At 49.0% G+C, this 26,870-nt stretch overlaps 1 protein-coding gene across 3 annotated transcripts in view; it reads left to right on the top strand.

Annotated features, from left to right (window-relative positions):
- Nucleotides 1-3,305: 3,305 nt before the first annotated feature.
- Nucleotides 3,306-26,870, top strand: part of EDAR (ectodysplasin A receptor) — a 96,115-nt gene continuing 72,550 nt past the window's right edge. For all 3 annotated transcript variants that reach the window (XM_040623685.1, XM_008712235.2, XM_008712234.2), the window contains exon 1: nt 3,306-3,633. The gene's annotated coding sequence lies outside the window, so the exon portion shown is untranslated. The remainder of the gene's footprint in view (nt 3,634-26,870) is intronic.

Genomic DNA, 26,870 nt, shown 5'->3' with positions numbered 1-26,870 from the left:
GCGCCCACCAAGGGCATACAAAAGTTCATGAAACACTCACATGCTTCTTGTGATTTGAGACAAGTAATTTCCCGGAAGGAACTCTGAGGTAAACTTTGTAGGTACCCAGAAGTTTACTTGCTGTGGCCACTTGTTATGGGTAAAGGCAGTTCAGGGTTGGGGTGAGCTGCCAGAAAGCAGCCTCCCCGTCCAGTGGACTGCTTTCCCAGACAGCAGTCAGATTAGCAGGAAACCGTCACTAGCAGACAGTAACACCCCCACCCACACAGCCCAAGCATCCTGCACCCCTTGCCTACTTGTCACCTCCAGAAATGCTATTTTATGGTTATTTCAGAACGGGGTTATTCTCCGCCTCTGTGGCACTTTCTTGAGGCCAGATTTTGACTGTGGTATGCCGGCACCTCAATGGCCTGGCTCCGAGAGGTGCGCCAGGCACTTGCTGAATGAAGAAATGATGCCTGACACAGAAGAATGATATTCTGACAGAAGGAGCGGATATCAGGAGTCTTCTTTCAGCTCCACCCAACGACCATCACCCAATGATGACCAGAATACGGCTCAGAGTTGCTCACTGGTTAATTATTGCATCTACTAGACTGTTCCATGCATGAATGTTTTCCACAGGCAGGGGAGTCCTACTAAATCACTGCAAGCATTTGCAAAGCCGCGGCTCGACGGTGCTGAGAGCTGGCACCTGCCCCCACCAGCGAGCAGCGGCCCTGCCCTGGGCTCCCGGCTGCATCTGTGTTCGCTCGCTCGGGGAAAGGGCACAGCAGGCAGGGCAGGGTTCTGCTATGTGAAGCAAGCATATGTTCTAAACTACACTCCATTCTCCACAGCCCCCAAGAGACCTCAGTCACCCAACTGTGGTCTGCAATCTTGATTCATGTTCTTATTTAAAGAAATACTATTGGGGCGCCTGGGTGGCTCAGTCGTTAAGTGTCTGCCTTCGGCTCAGGGCGTGATCCCGGCGTTCTGGGATCGAATCCCACATCAGGCTCCTCGGCTGGGAGCCTGCTTCTTCCTCTCCCACTCCCCCTGCTTGTGTTCCCTCTCTCGCTGGCTGTCTCTATCTCTGTCAAATAAATAAATAAAACCTTTTTTAAAAATAAAATAAATAAAAAAGAAATAGAGAAATACTATTGATAAGCTTTTGCTATTTCTGCCTCAGTCTTTTAGAAAATGTGCAAAACAGAAAATCACCTATCCTCCAAGCTCTGGGCCTTAAGTGATGAAGATGAGTGACCATCTCTCTTGTTACATTCTTAATCAGCTGAATTAATTTGTATACTCCTTTTTCATTTGGGTATGATGACTGTGAGCATTTCAAGTGTAACCATCTACAACCTTTCTTAATAGCATAATGTTTTGGATTTTTCAAAAGAGGAAAAAAACTTTTTTGGGCTTCTGCTACATCATTCATATTCGGCACCTATTCTGATTTTCCTTCCTTTCTTCCTATCTCTTGGCAATATCAGTGTCCTCCATCTTTAGCAAATTTAAAGTCACCATTTAATTTCCACTAGAAAAAAAGTTGCACCTAAGATAATCTCTATCCTCAAACACGCCTATCAAAACGAACATGCTAAAAAGTCAAAATTATACACAATAGAAAAAATTAGCCCAGAATACTTATTTCCTTTTCATTTTGTAGGTTCCAGACTTAATAATTTTTAGTGATTTCAATTTATCACAAACCCTTAGCTTGAGCTCCGTGTGGGCATATAAATGACGGAACCTGAACGTTCAGGTTAAAATTCTTATTTGGAAACCTACGTTATCTGGATTAACCATTGACATTGGTCAAGTAAATTAGGTAAATAAGGTTCTGCCCAACCTCCCTGCCCCAGTCCCAAACATTTCTGTCTCTGTGTCTCTCTTAAGCTCTTTACTTTCTCGTGTGTGAATTAACTTGCATGTATCCAGGACAGAGAGGAAAAGATGGAAAGGGAGAACATAGAAATCCAACCCCAAGTTGCTCTGTTCCTCTATGTATTGGTGGGCTTTGGGGCGGGGGGGTTCCTAATCATTTAACTTGGGAGAAATAACAGACACTGAAAGGCAATGTCCTTTCGAAATGTTAGTGTTTTAGATGTCTTCCTGATTATCTAGTGTAACCAGGGTGGAGGGATAAGAGAGCACCTGGTGTGGGGGCTCCCAAACAGACTAGGCTCGGCCACTCACCGCTGACAAAATCCAAAGGCAGAGAGAGGCGTGGTGGTGAAACAAGAAAGGAATTTATTTCAGTGAGGCCAGCACTGGGAGGACAGTAGACTAACATCTCAAGACCATCTCCAAAGTGCTGGAAATGCATCCAGGTTTAAGTAAGGAAAATGTGGGACAAAAGTTGGTGGGTACATGCAGGTGGGAAGTGAAGGTCAGGTCAGTCATTGTCATGGGGTCAGTCATGCGGGTCTTGCTGGCTCAGGTCAGTCCTTATTCCTTGAGGGGGTAGTTTTAGTTTCCATTGGGGGGGCTTTGCCCACAGGGTCTTTTGCCTGAGTTAAGAGATAAGCTGGAAAGAAGAACTTAGTCAATTAGAAAGTACAGACTGAGGTCAAAATGGAGGTAGTTGAAGCCCTCTTTTATACATAAGAGAGATATATGGAGTTGCATGGGGTATATATGGCTCTCTGGCATTTAATGGGGTAGATATGGCTATTTGGAGTTTAATGAGGTATAGATGGCTGTCTGGAGTTTAATGGGGTAGATATGGCTATTTGGAGTTTAATGAGGTATAGATGGCTGTCTGGAGTTTAATGGGGTAGATATGGCTATTTGGAGTTTAATGAGGTATAGATGGCTGTCTGGAGTTTAATGGGGTATATGTGACTGCCTGGGGCTTTGTGGGATACATGTGGCTGTCTGGGGTTTTGTGGGATATATATGGTGGTGGGGTGTCAGGGAAAACAGATCAAGGACCAAAGCCTGCTGCAGGTGTGGGGGGGAGAGGGAGAGGAGGACAGGAATGTGCACAGACATATGAACATGTCTCCGAATGAAGCAGTAGCACCCATGCTGTGGCCATCTCAGTAGGGGGTCCTTGGGTGAACAAGTCTTGATTAATGAAATTTTAATGCTAATTTAGTTTTTTTTGGCACTCCAGTCCCCAAAGGCTTTGGTTGTTCTGATGGAAGCAAGGTTCTGTCTCTAAAAAAAAAAAGAAAAGAAAAGAAAAAGAAATCAATGATTTTACAAATTCCAACTGGTGCTTTTCAGGGCAGGAAGTCAGGAGCCAGGTGGGTGTGTCGGGCAGGCTGCAGAGGGGGCGAACCCGCGGAGCCAGGCGCCAGCATCTCAGTGCTGGGAGAGGCCTCTAGATGGTGCAGGTGAGTCTGCAGTGAGGGAAAGCCCCTCCGCAAGGACTGAGTTCGCACACTCGCAGGCGGACGGAGCAGTCAAGGAAGAGTTCCCGGACAGCCCCTTGGAATAGAACGAAAGTGGAGCCGACAGCAAAGAGGTGCCTTGCCGCGGGGCAGCTCTGCCAGCCTCCAGCGACCCTGGCCACCTGCTTCCCAGAGCATTGCCAGACGACCACCTGTGAAACCTGGTGGCCCCACACGGGACCGTGCCTGCCTTTCTCCACAGACCGTCTTCTGCTTGGATTAGAAACTGACCCGCCAGCAGGTCCAGGTAAGCCTTGGTCCTTCTCTTCGGGGTTTCTGAACTCTTTGGCTGTTGGAGACAGAGGTGTCATGGGCTGAGAAACGGCCTGAGTGCATTTTTGAAATGCGCGTCATTTTTGGGTTGCGTTTGAACAAGCTTTACCAATTACTCTGTGTCTGCACTACCAGTTCTAAGACCTGAGATTGTTCCTTTGTTTTCGGGAAAACATGAGAAACCCCGCTTTGCTCCTGGTTGCACACTTGGTTAGTGAGCCAAGTTTTGTGTGTGTTTAGCTGGCTTTAAGGTTTTGGCTACCGAGACTACGGATGTCTCCAGAGAGCATGAAAAGTGTGTTTCTGAGGTTTGCCCCTGAGCCTGGCTCGCGGGGAACACAAGCAGCAGCGGGGACTTCGCTGTGTACCTGCGTTGCCCCTGAGTTACCTGCGATGCTCTAAGAGACCTTCCTTCCAGGCGCAATTTGGAATCAAGTCTGAAACCTGATGTCTCAGATGTCTCTGTTTAGGGGTGCACCGTGGGGGAAGTATGTATTTCTGATGATTGGGGCATTTATTTCCAGCCAAGAGGCTCTCCTCAGTGCTCTGACTCATCACGGAGTAGTTTGGGTTCCCGCACAAGCGCCAGCTCTGCTTCCCCAGCATCCTGTAGCAACTGCCCCTGCACCTGGGAGGTGCAAGGGGTCAGGGCAGGGCAAGAAGGGGCAGCTGATAATGGGGCTCCAAGAAGGACAGCGAAAACAACCAGTGACAGGGTAGCAGAGCAGAAGCCCGTCAGCAGAGGCATTCAAGAGTTGGTGGGACGCAGGGTACGAGAAGGCTGGAGTGAAGGCTGGAGACCAGAGGCCAACCCGCCTTTTCTGCTGTCCAGCTAGCCACTGCTCTGTAGCTCTGTAGAGTGCATGTCTGAGACACTCTCTAAGAATGAAACGGACACTAATTCAAAATATTAGCAAGGTAAAAAGCCGTAATGGACTAAGGAGAAAGGAATCAATTCAAATAGCTAACATAGAGAATATGTCTTACCTGACTTAATGCTGAGATTTCAAAGGCATAGCCATCTAAAGTTACTTTTTGACAAAGTCCACCAAAAAGAGGACTCATCCGAGTTGGGACGTTCGCATTTGTCCTGGTGATTGCCCATGTGTCCCCTTCCCCGCCAAGGAGACGCCTGGGGGCCCTGCTCTGGCCTGGGTCAGCCGGGACCTCTGCTGCACTTTCTCTCCATCCTTCAGGGAGCCGGGCTGTACATGGGAATATTAATTCGTGATGGCACAGCGGAAGGGTTATCCTGGAAGCACATGTCTTTGGGAGGAAAAAGTAAATAAAATTTCCCTGAAATGTTTGGTTTTCACTCTCTGGCCACTACCTGATTTCTACAAGTAAACAGGATTTTCATTTTGTTGAAGATACATATTTGCAAAGCTCAGAAGTGTCAGGGGCTCACCCTTCTTTCTTAAGCATCAGCATGTCCCTGTACCCAGCACAGCACCTGCCACAGGCAACAGCCCCGTGTTTGCTCAGGGAAGTGAAGACAGCCTGGTCTTACCCCCTATTTCACACGGTACAAACTGGATTGACTCTTTTCACTGGGGAACATCTTCTGATCAAAGTTTCTTAGGTCCCAGGAGACCACAGATAGAATCTCCTTTCTGTGTCTGGGTGAGTGAGTTTTGTGCTCTCTAAAAAATGAAACTCATTCTCAAGGAAATGCCCAGGAATCCAGTTGCAAAGACTCAAGCAGATCTGAAATTCAGACATAGGAGCTATAAACAGGATGGCATCTGGGAAGCCAGTCTCTCCCACCGCCTTCTCTCCCCAGGCCTGCTCAATGTCCTGCCTGCACACCTCCCAGCAGCTTTCCTCCAGGCCCTGATTTGTTCAATTAGCCCGGAGGACACCTGCCTGCTCACCTCTTTGATGCTGTTTGAGGCTCTGCCCAGGTGATTCCACCCCCCAATAGCATCATTAATTAACTTACATTAAGCTCACTTAGCACATTAGGTCAATTAGGAAACTGAGGCCCCAGCCCTGCCTCAGAGAGTGCTGCCCATCACAGCGGGTCATGCAGGACCTCCTGAGTTCACGTATTGGGGCAGGACTTTGATTCAATTTCCAATTATTATTTGCCTAAAGAGTGAAGAGGGGAAGACAAACTGATGTCCCATCGGCTAACTTCTGCCCTACATTTCTAGACCACTTTGCAAAGCATTTTCATGCATTTCTTCCCTATTTTCCAAACAAGGAAATGGAGCCTTAGAAAAGTTAAGTGGCCTGCCCAACCCCATATGGCCAATAATGACTGTGATGCCGACAGTAGCCCAGGGCATCATGCTGCGTAACATGTAATTTGGAAGGGTGGGACTAGAACCTCTGTCCCCTGCATCTGTGGTGGACACGCTTGCCTCTATAAGGACATGTGGCAAAGGTTCTGGGACAACCACTCAGTAAAACTGAGGGTAGCGGGAGCAGACTTCTGCCTTTCGTAGAGCCCAACCCTCACACCACACTGTTTGCTGGCCGCCTGTCCTTATCAGAGGCAGGGCTAAGGAGGAAGCAATCCAGGCTCTGTTCTTGTGAGCTGTCCCCGTGAAGGCTTGGGAGTTGAGGAGATATTGATGTGGGAAGTACCAAGTTGCTGTTTGTATAAAGCGCAAACAGAGTTGAATACAGGTGATTCAATCCAGGAACTAAGAGAAATTTGCAAATGGCTTTTGGAGTTCAGCCATCCCAATGATTTCTTGGGCTCTGTTAGTACAGGTGAGACTGGACTCTAGTTTTTCACCACTATCTGTCCTGAGGTCGTCACAGAGCAGTGCCCAAGGTGGATAACTTGTACAATCAAAGCCAAGGAAAACACTTGGCCCTGGGTCTTAGCATCAGGGTAGGCCATTCATTTGCTGGTAAATAAGGGACCCTACAACCCAGGTGTCTTCAGTCCTCCCGTAGGACATAGTGGGCACTCAGTGAAAGTGCAGCTGACCCTTGAGCAATGTAGGTTTGAACTGTGTAGGTCCACGTATGTGCAGATTTTTAAAATATAAATACAGGACAGTACTATAAATGTGTTTTTTCTTCCTTAGGGTTTTCTTAATAACATTGTCTTTTCTCTAGCTTACTTTATTGTAAGAACACAGTATATAATGCGTATAACATATAAAATATGTGTTAATCATTTATGTTATTGGTAAAGCTCTGGCCAACAGTAGGCTATTAGTAGCTAAGTTTTTGGTGAGTCGGAAGTTCTCTGTGGATTTTTGACTGCTCAGGGGTTGGCCCTCCTAACCCCCGCATTGTTCAAGGGCCAGCAGTATGTCCAATGAATGAATGAATGAGATCCTTCCAAGAAAGGCCACCAGCTGTTCTAATCACACAGTGGGGAACAAGGGGCTGCCTAGCATCAAAGTGTACCCTAAGTCAACAAGCAAACAAATTCCAGTGGGCAAAGCTACCCTCTCTGGGTGCAGATACATGTTACTTCTCAAAGGGTGGGTTCCCATGGATGTCGAACACACTGCTTGGCTAGAGATGGAACAGACACGAGCTGGCAAAGCCGGAGGCCCCGCCTCCTGCATCCAGGCCTCCCCCAGAAATACCCAGACGTATAGATGTACAGTTTCCCATGTAACGAACCAGAAGGCCTTTGTTTTCCACTTCTGACAAATCAGATCACTGTGCAGAGCAGATGGGTGGTAATGAGCCTTGTGTAGGGAAAGGCACTTGTGTTGATAGCCACAGCTGTGCCACCCACCAAGCTTATATCATCCCCAGTCACTTCCCAAGACAGTAAATCAGACTGTGCTCTGCACGTGGCCGGAAGGTGCTTTGGCTTGTGAGGCCTGATGGAATCGGCAGACAGAGCGGTAACAGCCACAGTCGTGTTGTCATTACTAGTAGTGGTGGGACCCAGGGCGCATGGAAGCCAAGCTTAGCTGTAGTGTTTCTAGATCTCTTAAGACTGATACTGTAAGACGATACCAGCCAGTGGCTGTATACAAGCAACTAAAAGGTGAGCCCAAATACCGAAATAGGATGTTAGTCTCTTGAAAATAATAGGGAGATAATCTGCCAACAACACTCTAATCCTGACAAAAGGTGCTTTCTTAGGAGATGAAGAAAGACATGTAGATCTAGACTACAGATGAAAAATGGCTGGGGGGGGGGCGTCACAGTTCTGACAACTGTCAGACCATTACCGAATCTTTTCTCTTGAAGTTTCCATCCTGCCATATTTCCAGTTCCATATTTCTTAAATGTCAGGCACAGAAGAGAGATGAAGGTAGGATTTCATGTTGGTTTTAATGTACATTCATTCAGCAAGCCTTTTCTGAGCACCTGGTTCATGGCAGGCACTTTAAAGGGACATAGTGATGCAGTGGTACCGTGCATGGGTGAGGACAGATGTTCCTGCTTTGTGGAGCTTACATTCTAGTGTGGAAGAGGAAGCCATAATACATTGGTATGGATGTAGTTCCAGATAAATCCAATGCCATGAAGAAACAAATAAGCAGGGGAAGCAAAAAGAAAGCCCTGGAGTTGGGGGCCCCGTGAGGAGATGTTATCTGAGTGAAACCCTAGGTGAAGTGAGGGAGAGAACCATGGGGAGGCCCCAGGGTGAGGATGAACTCAAGACGTGCCAGCACCAGCAGGAAGGCAGTGTGGTGACAGCAGAGGGAAAGGTGGGGAAAACAAGAGATGAGAAAAGAGAGCCAAGAGCCAGAGCATGTCAGGCTAGAGGCCATGGTAAGAAGTCTGGGCTTTCATTACAGGAGGTGGGAAGGCAAAGAAAGCCACGTATTACCTCAGGCTGAAGTATTCATGCGCCTACCATCCGGAGACCAGCAGTGGCCACAGCACCCTAGTTGGTGTATTGTGAAACCCACCCCCACCTGCCATGAGTCAGGTCTCCCGCCACGCACTTCCTGAGAGCACCCGTCTGGCTCACGTATACGCAGCAGGGCAGGCAACAGGAGAAGCTGGCAGGACAGTGGATGGTCCCTTTCAACCCAACATCTGTTCCCCTTGCAATTAACAAAGGACAAAGGGGCCCTTCTTGAGAAATATTTTAAAGATTCCAACTTGAAACACATGCTTCCATTTTTTAAAGTCTAAAGCTCGAAAGAAAACACTGACCATTCTTATAGAGTCCCACATTGCCTCCTACCCTTTCACACCCTACCTGATCCTCCTGCAGTCGGCCCCACGCCAGCTCCACTCACCCCGTTTCTCACTTGGAGAGCTGGAGAGGTACTTGCCAGCACTGGGAAAGGTGGAGTTGGGTGGGCAGAGCAGCTCCAAGGGCGCAGTCCAGCGCCCTGACATTCCATTAGGAAGCCTCCTCTTCCAGGATGCTTTTGGGGAACTAACTGAGAGATCAATTTCACACCCAGTTTGGCATGCCAGAGCTATTCTTGTCCATTGCACACAGCCCTAGGAGCTAGGGAGAACCCTGGCTGCTCAGTCCCGTGCAGCACGTGGCTCACCAGCACCTGGCAAATTTGATTTCCTTCCAAGTAATAGGACTGTGGAGACGCATTAGGGTGGGAGGTCAGCCTAGAGGAAGAGACCCCATCGCAGGGAAACCCAGGGCATTGAGAGCACATGGATGGGTCATGAGGGAAAAGGAGGGGGTGGTCTCAGCGGCTTGGCATCCGGCTGGGCTCCTGATACTGTACAGGGAGGCCCTACATCGCAGAGGACAGTCAGATGGGATGCACACGTCTGTTACTTTGGCTGATTTTGTTTACCTGGCAAATATGGCTTTATGGCTTAATATTTTGATTGAGGCTTTTTGTTCTTGCATAACAAATACTACCTCTGGCCCAGAAAAAAACATAATCCTTAAAAATACTGGAATGCACTGCACTTGCTTAAAAGTACCTCAGAGGACTTTTAAGGTTCATTTTCCTTAAGATTTAGTCCTTAATAATGGCTAGAAATGACTGTTCCTAAATATTCCTCTCCTTAATGAAGAAAATCCATCTGAATGGACACTTTGGGGATGTGGCTGTTCGACACTCCACCCTCTGCAGAAAGCCAGCATCTCTACAGAGCAGGGGCTGGGCAGCTGGGCGGGGTGGCATTGGTAAACGGCACAAGGCCACGTGCATCAGGAGATTTGCAGAGTGGTTTTCTGCTTGATGGATTCCTTCCGGGGTGATAAGATCTTCGGTAAATATCATTTAAGTTAGAAGAATTTAAAGCAATTTCGGCAGAAGCTCTTTCAGGGTTTAGCTCATTCTTGCAGAAATTGAGGGAGCGAGACCCATCCTGAAGATATGTGAACACACAGCAGACGTCTCATCTATCCTGGTGGCCTCTAGCAGGGACCAGCTCTGTTCCTACAACCACTGTGATGTGAGCAAGTGTCTTGGTCCCCCTCCAACACTCATTTAAGCAATTTTGCTCTGATTTTATGGACAGAAGAAACCATTCCAGTGACTTGGACACTTGGTTTTGAGTCAAGTCTGAAAACCAAGAGACCAAACTTCCGCCACCATCGCTGCCAGTCGGTTTCCAACGTGAGGTTTCCACATGAAATTCATTATCCAAACAGACCACACACAGCTCTCTGACTTGACTTCTGCAATTGGCGTGTGTGAGGGAAGCAGCGCTTGAGAATATTACCCTGATGATTATCACAGTTGCTGCTTTTGAAGGCAAATATTTATTTTGTGAGGATTGCAAAACTAAGAATAGTAGAATGTGGAGCTCCTCCTTATGTTTACAGAATAAACAGAATTGAGACACTGACAAATGCAATGTCCCTTGTTCTCAGAGGAGCCAGCTGTTTGCTTCCTGCATCAATTAAATAAAAGCAGGGGCCTCTGGAGGTGCAGGTCTCTGTCGGGCTGAGCACCCTTCAGCCCACCCTGCTGGGTTCTAGTCAGGAGGATGCTGGCTCCCTGCATGTGCACTGGCTAGCGGGTTTGGGGGGGCATCTGTCCTGTTTACCTGGGGGCCTGAACAACACTTCTCCAGGGCCTCCCTGGAGGTTTTCCTTGTTAAATTAGAGAGGCTGCTGCATTTGCCATAGAATACCAGGCTATAAATTTTGCTCGAGGTTTTGTAAGAAGAGCTAAAAGAAATGGAAGACCTGGACCCTGTTCTTAGTTATCGAAGGAAGAAGTAGGACAAATAGCCACATATTCACACACAAATGGAAAGACAGATTCATAAAAGAAATGGAAATAAACAGCACTTACCATGCTGCGTTGCACCGTAATCATTATTCAAGTGTATGTCTCTGGTGTTGTGCTGTGTGGCGCTCTCTAAGGCTAGGAGCATATCTCCATGGGGAGCACCCCTTTAGCCTCTAGCACCTGGGATGTACATCTGTGAAGTCGAAATTATCATCACGGTGTCACAAGTGTGCAGTTAAGGCTCGGAGAGGTGAGGTGACTTGCCCAAGAGCTCCCTCCTGGTAAGAGGAAGCATTTCAGCTGAGGTTCACAGACCTCAACTTGGTGTCTTTTCCATGGGCTCCTTCAGAGATCAGGTCTAGCGTGGGCTGCTGCAAATTAGATTGAAATTTAACTTCATATCTTAACCCTTTCAGGGGTGGGGCATGATTTCTACCTAGACAGATGTCTAGAACCCTAGACATCTCTGAGTTCCCCAGATCCCTTTTTTTTGAGAGTAAGAGTGGTAGGGAGGGACAGAGAGAAAGGGAGAGAGAGAATCCCAAGCAGGCTCCACACCCAGCATGGAGCCTGAGGCAGGGCTCCATCTCAAAACCCTGAGATCATGACCTGAGCCCAAATCAAGGGTCAATCACTCGATGGATTGAGCCACCAAGGCACCCCTCCCCAAGTCCCTTCACAGATAGCCCTGCTGGCTGGGCCCAGAACCTGTGTATATGTTATTTGGGGCAGCAGGATGCTGGGAGCCAGAGTGGAAAACAGAACCTCTCTTTCCATCCCCCAAGGCCAAGAGCAAACCAAGCAGCCACTGTCCACACAATGGCAGTGTCAGAACTGTGTGAGACCCAAGACAAGCAAGATCCACTTCAGCTTCAGAAGGCTTTCTTCCCTGATGTTGGCCTGGGCATGTCCTGTTGGGGTTGGACTGAAATGGGCACACCATGGGAGGTGGACGTAGCCACAGCCGGTAGCATGACTCTAGAAAGGATGCTGAGGCCAGGGGCTGTGTGGAAGTGTGGGTTGGAGTGAGAGAGAGACGTGGGCCCAAGTCCTGGCTCTTCCATGGGCTAATGATGGGACTGTGGACAGGATAATAGTTGTTGGGGAATGTCTATCAGTTACCTGAGAAGGATAACAATACTCAGCTCGTGGGATCATTGTGCGGGTTTAAGTGAGGTGAGACAGGCAAAGCTTTGCGAACGGGACAGGGCACCTGTAAGTCCTGTCCGTGCTGTGCATGCACTCATGGGCTGAATTTAAGATGTCATCTAGACCTCGGCTTATTCACAGTGGTTTGGTGACGGTCAAGGCCATCCGAGGTGTCCATCTTTCCGTGGAACAACCCATCAATTTAGCCAGGATCCAGAATACCCCCTGGGACCCTGCAGTTAAAGTGCAGCTACACAGACAAGGACAGAGCAGGGTCTGTGAACCCCATGGAGCTGTCTGGTTGGCTGCCCCTACCAGTGACACCTTGCCTGCACTTGGGCCACTCCGGCCTTCCTGCTGCTCCTCACACAGGCCACAAGGTGCTGCATCTGCTATTGCTTCTGCCCAGGATGTTCTTACCCAGGATCTCTGTGTCTTGATCATCCCCTTCAGGTCTCTGCTAACAAGTCACCTGATCACAGAAACCCTCCCTGGCCCCACTTGGAATAAAAGAGTGGCTCCCACCTCCAAACTCCTGTGTTTTAGTGTTGATCACCAGATGACTCATTATACGCACAATGTAACATAGGGATCATCATTGTATGTGAGCCTAGACCTTGGTGGGCAGTCAGTTTAGAACCTCATTTAGAAACATGGATCGCTGCAGAGACCAGAGGTAGGCGTGCCTGCCAACCTGAGGATGGGAATTTCCTCGCCAGCTCTCGCAAGGCCGGTTTCAGTCTGCCCTTCCCAGTGGCGGTTTCGGGATGTGACTGTCAGGAGACTTCCTGGGGGTCTGTCATGGCACCTCTGGGTGCCATCAGTGAAGCAAGTAGAGGAGAGGATGGACTGAGCAGAGGTAAAGATCAACTAAGAGGCCGGGCGGCGGTTGAGTTTCCTTCCGGTGAGGAACTCCGAAAGCAGCGAGCTACCACTCTCTAGGGCAGGTGGTGGGGCTGCAGTCTCCTCCCCACCTGCTGCCGCTCCACGGACGCATGGGCCACCCCGCCTCCCCACGTGCCGCCTTCCGAGCCCAGTCAGGGGTCCACCAGGAAACACAGAGGGTCAAGAGGAAAACGCTTTGTTCAAGGGGCCAGTGATCATCAGAACAGCGCAATGGGGACGCAGCTTTGCCCCCCGGGACACCCCGAACTGGCCTTTCACCTGTTGGCGGCTGTCTTCCGAAATCCGCCCGGGTCCTGCCATAATGCATCCAGCCCTGGGTGGCGCGGCAGGCAGTGTCTGCGTCTCAGCAACGTTGCCATCTGAAATCTGCCCATTTCCTGGGGCTTCTCTCCCGTCCTTTCTTTCCCTTGTTCCTCCTGCATCTGGTTTGGAGAAACAGCTCCACTGAAGTGTGCAGTCCCTGCATCAGAATGACCGGCAGGCAAGGCTTTACAATCACCGCTCCCCGGCCCCTGGCACCCTCCACAGGGGCTCTGGAGTACCGTGTGTGTGTGTGTGTGTGTGTGTGTGTGTGTGTGTGTGTGTAATGCAACAACCAGAGTAGCTCAGGATGAGGCCTGGACCCGGCTGGGGGTGTGGAAGACTGAGGGGCAGAAGCAGCCTGACTGGGCACCAGCAAAGGAGCTTGTGGGAGGAGCCGAGTTTCACCAGATGGAGGCAGCAAACCTGGCTCTCAGTTTCCCCAACTGGGTGATACCTTTACTTCCTGCACATCTGGGGTGGAAGCTACAGGTCTCCCTTAACTAACAGCAAGAAAGGCCTGTCCCTTAAGTATGAGTTAAATACTTGGGAGGTGTGAGGAAGAAAGGCAGAGGGCGGGTGGGAAGGAGGGCCTCGGCCTCATCGGGTGGTTTGGCATCTCCTTTTCTACCACACTGAACATCTTTCAGGCTGGCCCTTCTCTTCTTACTAAGTAGACACCGGAGCCCTCATTGGAAATGGAGCATCTGCTCCTTACGCACGCCCTCCCCCGCCCACTGAAGATTCTCGAGGGTCCATGGTTTCCTTCTGGAAAACTTCCACATTGTATTCATTTGAGTTTACACGAGCTGCTTCCTTCTGTTCTGTGTGTGGATTAGTCTCCTGTTGGGTTTAATTTAACCCAATTCGCAGCTGTGCTAACAAATTCATTGATGCCCTCCTGCTTTCAAGAATGGATTTTTCGAAGTCATTTCTCTGGCTTTACTGATAGACTGTGTCCCTACTGAAACACTCGGTGTCGGGCACTGTTTGGTGTTCCTATTGCTTCCAAACCCATTTCTTCTGACCATATTTCACTGCATCTCAGAGGCTAACAAGTTAGTTTTAATACTTTAATGGTTAAAACTTATGATTTATAAAAATCACTGTTAAACACAAAGAAACAACACAAAAAATGTTTCTCTTAGTGCTGTCAGCCTCAGCAACTATTAGGAGGATCTGTGTGTTCCATAAGCATGAAGATCCCCTAGAGACCTACTTTTGTAGAAATACATTGTGAAAGTCTAAGTCTTTAAAAAATATTTTAAACATGCAGATTGATAAAGACACCAGAACCTGCTAATTTCAATATTTTTGTTGAATTTTTTAAATAAGCTTCTTGTATTTAATTACACTTAAGGAAGGCCTGTCCACCTAACAAGATGGTGGTTATTGGGAGCCAGAGAGATACACTGGGGTGTTCTGGGCCTGGAAGGTGTATTTTACCCCTTAAAATACTACTCCTGTACCCTGCCTGCATCCTTTTGTATTTCAAAGAACAAAGATGGGTTTCTAAAAGAGATTCTCGGTGAAGGCAGCACCCCAGCAGGCACACCCCATGCAGGCCCACTGCTGGTTGTCTTTGGCCCTTTATCAGAAAGAAAAATGCCTGCAGCCTAGTTCTGTTGAAGGAGGTTGGTTGGAGGTCTTCTATTAGAAATAGGCTCCTTGAGGGATCTCATCTATATCCGTAGATGCCGCGAATCCTGTCTGTAAGTAAGAATACACATGTGCTATGGGACTGTAATCCATCCCACAGTATCATGTCTTGCATTTAGTGAGGGCTTAGAAAGTGATTAGTTTGTATGAATGAGAGATTGAGCAAGAAAAGAAAACACAAATGATGGTTTTTCCCTCTTAACAGGAGTTGTGCTAGGGCCCAGAAAAGCCTGCTGGCCTTTCACAGACACTGAAGCCCATTGCCACGGTCAGCTCTGAAGTTGTATATTAATTAGAGTCTTGCAGTCTTTTTCAGCAATGGAAACAACAAAGACTCTTTCAGTGGGAAGGTGTCTTGAAGTCGAGGAAGCATGTATTAGGAGAGGGGATTTTCGGATGTGCCAGGTCCTCCATAATACCAGGAATCATTTTTTACTTAAAGACTACTCAGAGAGGGCAAGATCCTCAAAGAGCCAACGGCAAGAGGCCATGGACCTCTGAGGGCAGCAATAATGAGCCGTGAAGGCAGAGCTGTTGGCGAGGAGTCCAGGACATTCCAGTTATCCTTTTGGGAAACGTGCAGGGGCCGGCCACTGGCAGGCTACCAGCTTCGTCAGGGCACCGTCGCTGACTTGTTATCACAACAGAGTCACCTGCATGGTGGCGAGCTGGTTCTTTCCTGCACTGGGAGGTAATAGGCACCCTCAGACATCTCCTCACCTTGACCCACACCCCGGTCCACATTTCTCATGTCATTCACAAATGGTATCAGAATTCTTTAGAGAGACAGCTCATCACAGGGTTGGGGCAGGGAAGTGCAAAACAAGCCTGGAGCATCCTCTAGTGCCAGAAAGTAGGGAAGGGCTAAAAAAAAAAAACAACATGGGGTAATCAGAGGGTCACAGGAATCCACTGGAAGAGCTCCCAGTCACCAGAGCTGGCATAATTTGAGTGATAATAATCCAAAATTTAAAATAAATATTCCTGCATGTAAAATAAATATCCATAGAAACAAATGATTGAATGAGTAGAGGACAAGAGGCAAATCTCCCATACAGAAGAATTTGAAGTAGATGACGAGGCCGCTCCCCTGTCAAGGAGGTGGGGCATGACTCCCCACCCCATAAGAGTGGCAGCTCACGGTCATCCTACGGGTGCAAAAAGGACGGTACGGAATGGAGAAAAGTAACTCCAGAGTGGAAAGGCCTGGCAGGTGCTCCAGGTCAGTATCAGCAGTGATACGTGATGTCGACGGGGTGTGATAAAACTGAAGGTGTACCCCTGTTCTCCCTCCCCAAACCCATAAACCCAGTCTGACCATAAGAAAAACGTTCAATGACCCCTCAGTTGAGGGACTTTCTACAAAACACCTGACCAACACTCTTCAAAACCGCCAAGGTCATCAAAACCAGCGGGAGTCTGAGAAACTGTCATAGCCTGGAGGAGACGGGGCGATGAACCATGCTGTAATGTTGTGTCCAGGATGGCGTCCTGAGATAGAAGGAGGACATTAGGGAAACACCCAAGACATCTGAGTAAAGTGCAGTTGTTAGCTACTTATAGTGTACTACTAAGGCCCAGCCCTGGGTTCAGACCGAGTCCCCACCTTGCCCCTCAGGCTTTGGGAAGGTTGCAGCTCCTGGGGTGCTGACCCCCCTGAACACTGCCTAGTCTCTGTAGGCAGTGTCCTTGCACTTAGGGGTGGACTCAGAGGAAAAGCAAATTCAGTGATGGGTTCTGGTTCTCCAAGCCAGCTGTACCAGTGATCCTCGGGTAGGAGGCTACATAGTGGCTGCCTGCGTGGTCTAGGGGACAGCGGAGCTCATGCCTCCAAGGGCTTCTGAACCTCTACCAGAATCCTGCAAGCAGCACATGTACTGTGCATGCCTGGTAGGGGCAACACAGGTGGTGAACAGAGCTACAGTTCCACCTTTGCCGCTTATGTTAAATTCCTTCTCCCCTGTGAATCTGTCAGTGAAATGGGAGCAATGTCTACTTTTCATGGTTTAAGCGTTGAAATAATGCTTACAGAGAGGGTAGCTCTGTATCTAACCCATAATCGACCATCAATATGTGGCACCTTTCATTTTTGTTTGTTTTTTAAAGATTTTATTTATTTATTTGAGAGAGAGAGTGCATGCACAAGCAGGGGGAGGGGCAGAGGGAGAGGGAGAAGCAGACTCCCCACTGAGCGGGGAACCCGACTTGGGGCTCAATCCAGGACCCAGAGATCATGACCTGAGCCAAAGGTAGACGCTTAACTAACTGAGCCACCCAGGCACCCCCGGCACCTTTCATTTTTATTATTCCTATTTTGGTGAATAAATGGACGAGAAGGTCTTAGGTCTCCTAGAAGTGGTATGTGGAGCCTTTTGTGAACAAAGCTGAGGCTTACAGCTCCCTACTTAGTTGATGATGGGTAAGAACTCTGTGCTGAACGTATCCTGGGGAGCTGGTCTTAAACCCCAGGAAAAGTCATTAAGTTACTTTCGTAAAAACAGAAGCCAGTGGGGTGTCCAAAAGAGCCCAGTGTTAGAGGGCCTTTGAGAATGCTGATGTTTTTCTTACCAGGAGATGGAAAGCCAAGCTTGTGGCTGCAAGCCAGGCAGTTTGCAGTGTTTGGAGTCCATGGCGAACAAGCTGTGTTATGAGTGCAACCCTGGGCTCCCCAACTGGCTCTCTGGAAAATGCGTTCCTCATTTTTTTCCCCAGAGACAGCCGGTACCTTTGCAGGTAGAGGGAGAAAGGCACGTGGTTCTAGGAGCCAGTGCTTGCAGGCCGGGACTGTTCTAGCACAAAGCAGAGAGTCAGGGTCTTTACTCTGCTAGGGTTCGGGCCCAAGACATCCTTGGGCACTAGAAGCCTCTGGGCACCCCTATCTGCGCTGCTGTAGGGACAGGGATGCCAGCTGCTGTTCACACCCCACTGCCCTCCTCCTCTGTCCACCGCTGGGAGGAACCTTCCCACTTCCAGTGGCCTATTTCCACACAGCGCAGGGAGGTGGCATTATGACAACCTGGTGAAGCACCCTCCTACGAGATACTAATGCCCAGCTTAGAAAGTTCACGAAGGCATGGGGAGAATCTAGCTAGCCAAGGGAGGTGATGGAGTATGGGTGCAGAAGAAGCATAGACCCAGCAGCAGCAGCAGGCAGCCTTGTGGCCACCGCCTTTTCTCACACCCTTTCTGAGCCTCAGCATCTAGTTTCTGGGCCACCGGCCATTGTCTGGTCATTAACAGATCGGCTGGGTGTTCTTTGTTTGCTTTTCAAATTAGTCAGACAAGTTCCCACTCCAGTGCCACCGCCAAGGCTACAAGACAGGCAGAGTGGAGGAAAATCCATCCACCCTGTTCAGACACTGGTCTGCCAACACTTGGCATGCAGGGCAGACATCCTGCTCTGAACCAAGGTTGTGTCTCTGTTCTCTGAAGCCGCCCAAGCCTGACCCAGCCCTGCCCCCAGCACTCCCGCAGCCCGGCTGGGCTGGAAGGGGCAGTGGCTCAGATGTTGTGTCTGAAGCCAGCCAGAAGGGCAGGGTGGATGCCTGAGGGGCTTCCAGAAAGGAGTGGGCACCACAGCGTGATTGTGTGGGCTTGGGCTGGGTGACCACACTGTGTCGGGCCTTGCCTCGCTCTGTGTTTAGATTTCATTGTCATTGTCTGTTTCAAACCTGAAGCTTCTAAAGAACCAGAGTCACCCTATTTAAGTTCTGTGGAACAGAACCTGATGCCACACGGATGTCTCACCTGGGCATGGCCAACATGGCAGAGGACTCACAGGTGAAGCAGATCAAGTGACCCCAACACTTAGCAACGGCAGACAACAGACCTTTGCCACCTCACACCATTTTGGAGGGTCGGGCTCGGGGAGCGGCTCAGAGTCTCATGGCGTTGCGGTTGGCTGGGGCTGCACCATCTGAAGACGTGATGGAGGCCGGAGAGCCACGTCTAAGGAGGCTGCTGGCAGGAGGCCTCACGTCCTGGCCGTGTGAGCCTCTCCACAGGCTGCTTGAGTGTCCCCATGACACAGCAGCTGCGAGATCCGAGACAGAGCGAGCAGGAAGCCGCAGCGCCTCTTATGAGCCAGGCTCTGAGGCAGCACGTGGTAACTTCTGCTTTTTCTGGTGGTTGGTCACTAAGATTGGCCCTTACTCACAGAGAGGGGAGTTAGGCTGCACCCTCTGAAGGCTGTGTCAGGGCTTGTGTACACATTTGAAACCAGCACTCCTGATTTCTAACACTAGCTTGTCCCTGGCTACTATGTGACCTTGGGCGAGTCACTTCAAATCTGAGGGCTTCAGTTTCCTCTGTAAAATCAGAGAGCTGACCAGATGCCTCAGAGCCTCCCCTCGGCCCTCATGCCCTAGCGTTCATTCATTCTGTGTATTTGTTAACGAAACATTTACTCAGTTCTTACTCTGTCTAACTCTCTTCTCGATTCCTGTCCTCATGCTGGACTACCTGGGGAAGCTGGCTTTCATTGGTCTGGAGTGGAGCCCGGGAGCTCTACAGTCTTAAGGTCTCCCCACTGATGCCATTGTGCAGGCAGGATTAAGAAGTGTTGTTCTAGAGTCATAACCTTGAACATCATGAAGCACCTGGGGACCTGGTTAAAATGCAGATTTTGTGTAAATGCAGATACTGTGGGTCTGGAGTGAGGCCCCAGATTCCGCATTTCTAGCAAACTCCTAGGTAATATAGTGCAGTCCAAGGACAACGCTTTGAATAGCAAGTTTCTAGTTGTGGGAGAAAGGTGCAGAAGTACAAGGATGGGGCCCATCCCCAAAGAGCAAAGAATCTAGCTGGAGAGGAAGACATAGCATGACAATGTAAACAGCACCCCAAGCCCTCAGTGCCCAATATGTGGCCCACATGGGACGTGCCAGGAATTGAGTTTGAGGTGGTGAAGAGTATCCCAGACGACCCACTGAGTCCTGCCCGGACTGCAACAGCCATGACATTGTTCCCTCCCGTTCCTCCATCAGCAACACGGAAGGTGGGCAGAAAGTGGCGGTCCTTCTGTGATCTATGGAACTCTTTCACAGGTTAGTTTGTTCAAGTGAACGCAGCTCTTTCCACAGGGAAAGAAAAGAATTAGCAGATCTATTATTCGTATTTGTTCAGTCTTGTACTGTATTCCCTAAATGCTTTTATTGTTTAGTGAGCCTGCTTTTATTGGCACCACTAACCAATTAAAATGTCCTTTCTGAACTTGTGTTAGTGGCATGAAATTCTAGGCTTATGGAAATTCTAGTAAAATTTCTTTTCAGGAAAGCTGCAAGTAACCACTGTCTTAGTTTTTCTTTCTCTCTCATGGTTTTTCTATTTGCTCTGCTCGGTCCTCTCCCGGCCCTCTGAATAGGAAGACACTGAAGGATTCTCAGAACCTCACTTCTTAGCGGAAGCGCGGCTCCTCCTTGGTTACTGTCTTCCCTCAGAACTGGTCCTGACTCCGGGGCTCACTGCTGTGTGTGGGCTGACCACACTCACTCAGCCTCCCGGCCCCGGCCTGGCTCCTGGGGGCTGGTTCCGCCGCGTCCACATGGTGCCGTGCCCTCTTTCAGACCCCAGGAGATCTGGAATGACCCCGGGCCCCTCCTAAGTCCCTGAAACAGGGTTCTAGTTGAACTCTGACTTCCAGGCTCTCTTCCATTAACAGATTGATAGTCCTGCAGTCTGTCCTCTGCCCTGTCACTGATTACACACACTCCTGGCTCCTCACATCCTAGTGAAGTACCTTTCAGATTGGTTTTAATTGAAGTATAGTTGACGTACAGTGTTACGTTACCTTCGGGTGGCAGCGTGGCGATTCAGCCCTTCTATACGTTACGCAGTGCTCGCCACAGTAAGGGTAGCCACCATCTGTCACCTGACAACATTATTACAATGTTATCGACCACGCTCCCTGTGCCGGACTTTTCACCTCCAGGACTCCTGATTTTATAACTGGAGCTTTCTGTCAGTACTTCTCAGATCCTCATAGGCACCACCTGGGGTCCTGTGAAAATGAGATTCGGACTTGGTGGCGGTGGGGACTGAGTTTGCAGCGCTGACCGGCTGCCAAGACGCCCACCATGCTGGTGCTAGGTTGGGGCAGCACGGTGCTGCGGGGTGCGCTCCCCGCGGCTGACCGGCCAGGGCTCAGCACAGTCTGGCCGCATCCCACCCATCGCACAGGAAGTCTGCACATCGCCCCCAAAGCCCAGGCTCCACTTTGACTCGAGTCTTTGCACTGCTGTCCCCTCTGTGAGCAGTTCTCCTGCTTTGCTCCTCCTGTGTTTAAAGTCTGTGTCATCTCTGTGACCCGCATCAAATGCTAACTTCCCTTGAAGCTTCCCTGGCTGTTGTTTCTTTTCCCCGCTCTGGATCCCTCACGACTTGTTCTTGGCTGTTCTTTTGCTCTTAATCACACTCTGCTAGGCATTGTTATTTCAGTTTTTTACATGTTTCTGACTGTCTTTCCAAGTAGATGGTGAGGCCCCAGGGACTGTGGCTTACTCATCTTTCACTTCTTTTGTATTTCTTTCAGCACTGAAATGGAGCTGTGCATTTATTTATTAGGCACTTAATAAATTTCTTTAAATGACTCAAGGTGAAATTTCTGCACTTAGTCAAAAATTAGTCTGAGAAATGGAATAAAGAGCTAAACTGAAACAGAATCACCCTACTTTCTAGCCCTCACTGAATTGTATAATTGTCTACAGACATTCCCACTGGTCCACACATCCAAGGTGTGACCTGCCTGTTGTCGGGGCCCTAGCCGGGTTTCTGGCCCCTTGAACGTTTGACAAATGCACAGTTCATGAATTTGCTGACTCTTCTCTTCTCACTGGAGGTGTAAGCCAATCTGTCTTCCGCCGTCATATTTATGAGTCGTACAAATCAATAGCTGCAAAAACAAGACCTAGAGGAAAATGGGTAACTTCAAAAGAGGTCTTGGAAAGACAGCATCTAACTGTGTATCTTATAAAAGGGGAGGGGGGTGCGGGTTGGGACCTGGGCAGAGAGAACAGAAGTAAAGGAAGGGCGTACGGCGAACTAAGTTGGATCTCGTGCATTCTCTCTGGCACATCAAACCAGAGGGGGCCTTGTCCTGCGGGCTCATTTCTCGAAGCCAGTGCCGGATAACAGATGAAGAGGAACCATAAGAGCAGACGTGTTTTCTTCATTGGGCCTTGTGGAATCTAATTGTCAAGGAGCTAAAACCATGACTCTTACACAGCATAAACTGAGCATGTGTTAGGGATTTATTCTGCTCATTAGTGACAGAGCCCAAGACGCGGCAAAGCTTCTTCCAGAAGCATCTGAGGAACTGGATGTTTAGAGGCATTTTTTGAAAAGAATACTATGATAACAAAACTGCTTAAGATCCTACAGAGCAATGAAATTGGAATCTTTGGGGTTTTTCTACGAGTCAAAATCTGCAAGCTGACGTGTAACCTCACAGTGACGTGGCCTCCAAACAGTAGATAGTGAAGTCCCACCAGGTACCCTCACGTGGAGAGTTAAGTCATCTTGGGCAGTCCTAAGTCATGGTGGGCCGCCCTGCCCTTCCAGGTGGCGTTATTTACAAGTGTTGGTTCTTTGACCAGGGTCAACTTCAGTCCAGGTGACCCAGGGGCGTAAAGGGAATAATCCCTAGGAAGAAAAGAAATCCCCTTGGCTATTACCAGGGGACTATGGGCAGTCAGGCCTCACGCAGGTCAGAACAGAGCCTGTGGTGCGGCTCTCCAGAAGCTCCTCCACCCAGCCTGCCCGGAGGCTGGGCCGGGCCCAGGGGGCTAGAGAGAGGAAGCCTCCCCCCGCATCCTCTGCTGTAGCTCCCACGAGCCACAGGTCCGTTGTGTGCTCCTTGTTCCCTCACAGCTCAGAAACACCTGCCCGCTACTAACATGGAAAGCTACAACCCTGGTTTTCAGAGTTTAACAACCATGAGGAGTTTTGCACGATTAGCAAAGAAATACTGCTTTGTCCATTTTAACCTCATGCTTTCCCTTTCTGTGTCTATGTTAACAATGTACGTACTATCTAGTACAATAGGTATAATAGGGAGAAACATATAGATGATGCTTACTTAGTCTTTTTACTATTAAGGATGTGCAACCCAAAAAAGCTTGGAGACCTGTGTGCAAATCCATTCCTCCTCGGGTAGTCCAGTGTATCTGAATCACCTGGAATCTCACTGAAAGGCAGATTTTAATCATTACAAGGCCAGGAGGGCTTTTCACAAGCTCCCCGGTGATACTGATGTAGCTGGTCTGCAGACCCCATTCTGAGGAGACGCCAGGTTCTGGCTCCTAATCTGTAGAAAGTTGCTCACCCGGCGGCCCACCTGGAGGTGGTGGGCACCCAAAGGCCAGAGTGGAGTGAAGGGCTCAGCAGCCTACCTGCATTCAAGAGATGGGAACAGCGGTGGCAGCCGCAGTGGCTGAGCTAGGGTTCCCCAGCACGGGTTAACATTCCCAATCTATCGCCTGCTGGTTATTAGAACCTTAGATAAGTTATTTAAGCTCTCCGAGCCCCGGTTTCCTCAGCTGTAAAGTGAGATCAATCGTAGCACCTCCCTCAGGTCGTTCTGTGCAAATCAGATGAGATGGTGTGTGTACAGCCCTGGGCACAGTGCCTGGGGTGCAGGAGTCTGTTTTAAACCCAGGACCGCGGGATGGCTGGTCGTATAGTGCTCAACAACACATCTGTACACTGTCTCCACCGTCCAGGCTCCGTGGCTCCATTCCTGGGTGCCTGCCCAGCCGTGAACAGTGAGCACAGGCTCTGCTGCCGGAGCTCTGGCTGTGCTCTGAGCGCTGGCTGCTGGGCGGGGGCCTCCGTCACCCAGAGCTCTCTCCGACGTGTCTTAGGCTTGCTGATCTCTAGGGGTTCCACCTTCTGTCCCTGAAGTTGCCGCTCTCAGTAACATTGTTACACGAGGAGAAATTTGTCTTAATGAGCTCTTATTTTCCTTTTTTAAAAATCCACTCATGAAGCCCCCAAACAAACAGAAATCCACGATCTAGTTTCACCCAATAGATGGTGTTATCTGGAGCTCTGAGGGAAAGGGGGAAAGAAATGGTTTATGAAGTAAAAGTGAACCAATTAAAGGATCAAGCTCACCTTAACTTTTTCTACAAAGACCCACTTTTCCATGCACGGACAGCACCCAGTTCTTTTCAAGTTTTATAGCCACCTCGTTTGGGCAGAAAAATCAGGAAGTCACTTGTTGCACACAGGACTGTTATAAGCCTCTTTGATAATAAAACAAAAAGGATGAAAAGCAAGGAAGACACCCGTAAACACTAACTTTAAAGACCCAAGAGCAGTGGGCCTTGCCTTTCCTCCGCTCCCTTTCTTACCTGCAAACCCCCCAACCATATTTTCCACAGCAGTCACTGCAGCCTGGGGGAGAACACGAAGTATTGAAGTAAAAGAAAATTCTAGCCTTTGATATTCTTAATTTTTTTTTCTGGTTTTCTCTGTGAAATATGAACCCACCACTGATCATCCCAAGGACTTGATCTCAAAAATACAAGATGTGCTGTTGCTGGTGGGGGAAATCCTGGTGAAGGGGGTCCTGCTCTCTGCCCCCTGCTTCTCTACCCATTTTGGCTTTGAGTACCATGTTTGTGGAGTTGTTTGTCCTATGTGGCCATCAGTGTGCTCAGTCCCAAGGAGGCCGGTCCTCCCACTGCTGCTCTTCAGGGCCAGCTCCTGGACTTTGAGCATGGACCCTCACAGGGAGTTTGGGGGAAGGGCGGCAGGAGCCCCTGCACCCACCCTAGGGCCAACACTGCAAAGGCTCATTCTCTCAGCAGCACTCTAACAAAATGCCAGAGCTCAGTGCTCCTGATACCAGATGGGTTCTTTTACTATTGGGATGAACTAGAGAAGTGGAACTCCGTTATCACTGCTCTCCAGATGACAGACAGCCTCTTCCCCGTAGGCTCTTGGCATTGTCTCAAGGAAGGGGTACGATGTATGGCTGAGGTCACAGGCTCCATGCTCTGGCTCCACAGGACCGACTGCACAGTGGCCAGTGAGACATCACATAGTGGGACTTCCTGCGCCCCACGAGGAACACTGTCCCAGGGGACTCAACCAATGGTGGGCCTCCAGTGCCACGGGACGTCTTAAAGTTTCACGGTGACTTAATGTCACTCCTAGATCCTTCACCATGGTCCACGTGCTCATTGTAAAGATGACCCAAAAGCAAATGGTAATAATAGACGTGACAAAGATGGAACTTGAGCAGCTAGTAAAGTGCTGCCGTGGATACATTGTTGAATACTTGGGGTTTGACTCATGAGAAGGAAAGCAGGGCAAAAAAGACCAGGAGGAGAGGATGACATCAAAGTCAGTCTGATCTGAACACCTTGATGTGCTAATGGCACCAAGTGCATTAGACCCAAGGATGCGGTAAAGTCAGATGCTTTACTTGTTCACCCTTAGAGCCCAGCTGGAAAGGGTAAGGTGTCACTCACAGATAAGGGAACTGGGCCCAAATTTTATAACCTAATTTAATTAGCACTGATCTGAGGTTGCTGGTACCTGGTTTTTCCAGTTTTCAGGAAACAGATCTTGGCCTGGGGGTGATGGGGTGCTGAGGGAGGGCGAGTTCAGGGGGGCTGGGAGGGGTGGGCTGTGAGACTTAAAAGGCCTCAATATTGAATTTCATCTGTGATGTGATAAAACCTCAGGCCTCCCTCTCTTCACCTGCCAATATGCACAGAGAGCCACACCTCTCCTACATCAAACATTCAATTACCATAAACCCAAGGAAGGGCGAAGGAGACTTTCAACTGTGGCAGTCACTGGAAGGGAAATGAAAGCGGTACACAGACACCCAAAGGTAAGAGGAAAATACCCAAATCCCTCTAAAGCCTGTGGAGCTCAGGAGGAGACAATCCTTATGGGGTGAAAGGCTGCTGAGGATTCTCCTGTATTTGCCATTTCTTTCTCTCACTAGAAAACCTGTATCTGGGGACGATTGGGACATTTATGATCATTAAAGGTAGAGCACCTCCCCATACACACAAACACACATGTTTTCTGATTTGTGAGACAATATTTAAATGGGGGAATATGAAAAAAGGAGTAAGTTTTTAGGAAGTGAGTGTGAAACAAGCAGGTTGTATTACTGAAGGCTAAGAACCTTATGGTTTTCAATAAAAACATAGTATGAAGCTGAACCTCATAGGATTTAATCAGAGTGAATAAATTATTCCTTATTCTCAAAATGCTGTTAAGTATGTTTCTGTTGTGCTACATGGTTTAAGGAATTTCTCCCACACGTGCTGTACCTGCCGCTCTCTGGAGGCTCGTGATGAAGGGTGGGTCTCCTGGGGAAGCCCACCCATGGGCTGGTGCCGCCGCTGACTGAGCCGAGTATGGCCTCAGTATGAGTCTCTTATTTTGTGACCTTTCATGTGGCTTTATCTTCAATGTTTTTCTTTCTAGAGTTGTTTGCTATTTGCTGTTCCATTTTGCTCACAGAAACCTGGTTCTTTAAATAGGAGTGTCTGGGTTGTCAAAATCTTATCCTCATTTCAGTCATTAGTTACCATGTTTTGCTTTTTTTTTTTCCTCCAAAAGTGCCTGCCTTTCTCTTGGTTAGAATATGAACTTTTATTTCCCGTATTTTAGGTTTCATATTCAGTGTAGGGGAAGGATGGACAGTGGCGCAAGTCCATTTTTTAAATCACAGTAAAATGTTGGTGGGATAGCTTTTGAGCCACCACGTAACACAAAGACGGGAATGATTTGGTCTAGAAGTCACATGATCTGGGGTGTGCCGTGGGCTCTTGCACGATTCATCAGTGCGACCTCATAAAAATCCTGGAACTCTGAACCTCAGCTTCCTCGGGGGTAAGGCTCACCCCGTCTCACAGGGAGACCAGGTGGGCAATCTGGATAAGTCTGGATATTGTAAATAGAACACATTTGAGAAGAGGGAGGAATCTGAAAGACCCTCTCCTGATCCGCCCAGTGCTGTAGCCACTAGCCACACGTGGCTTTACGTTTAACTGATTAAAACTAATAGGCATTAAAATTTCATGTCCAAAGTCACAGTAGCCATGTTTCAAGCACTCAGCAGCCCCAT

This window comes from Ursus maritimus, unplaced genomic scaffold, assembly GCF_017311325.1.
Source record: "Ursus maritimus isolate PB19 unplaced genomic scaffold, ASM1731132v1 scaffold_6, whole genome shotgun sequence".
Classification (NCBI taxonomy): domain Eukaryota; kingdom Metazoa; phylum Chordata; class Mammalia; order Carnivora; family Ursidae; genus Ursus; species Ursus maritimus.
Note: the sequence above shows the minus strand (reverse complement) of the source record. Positions and strands in the feature narration are given on the sequence as shown.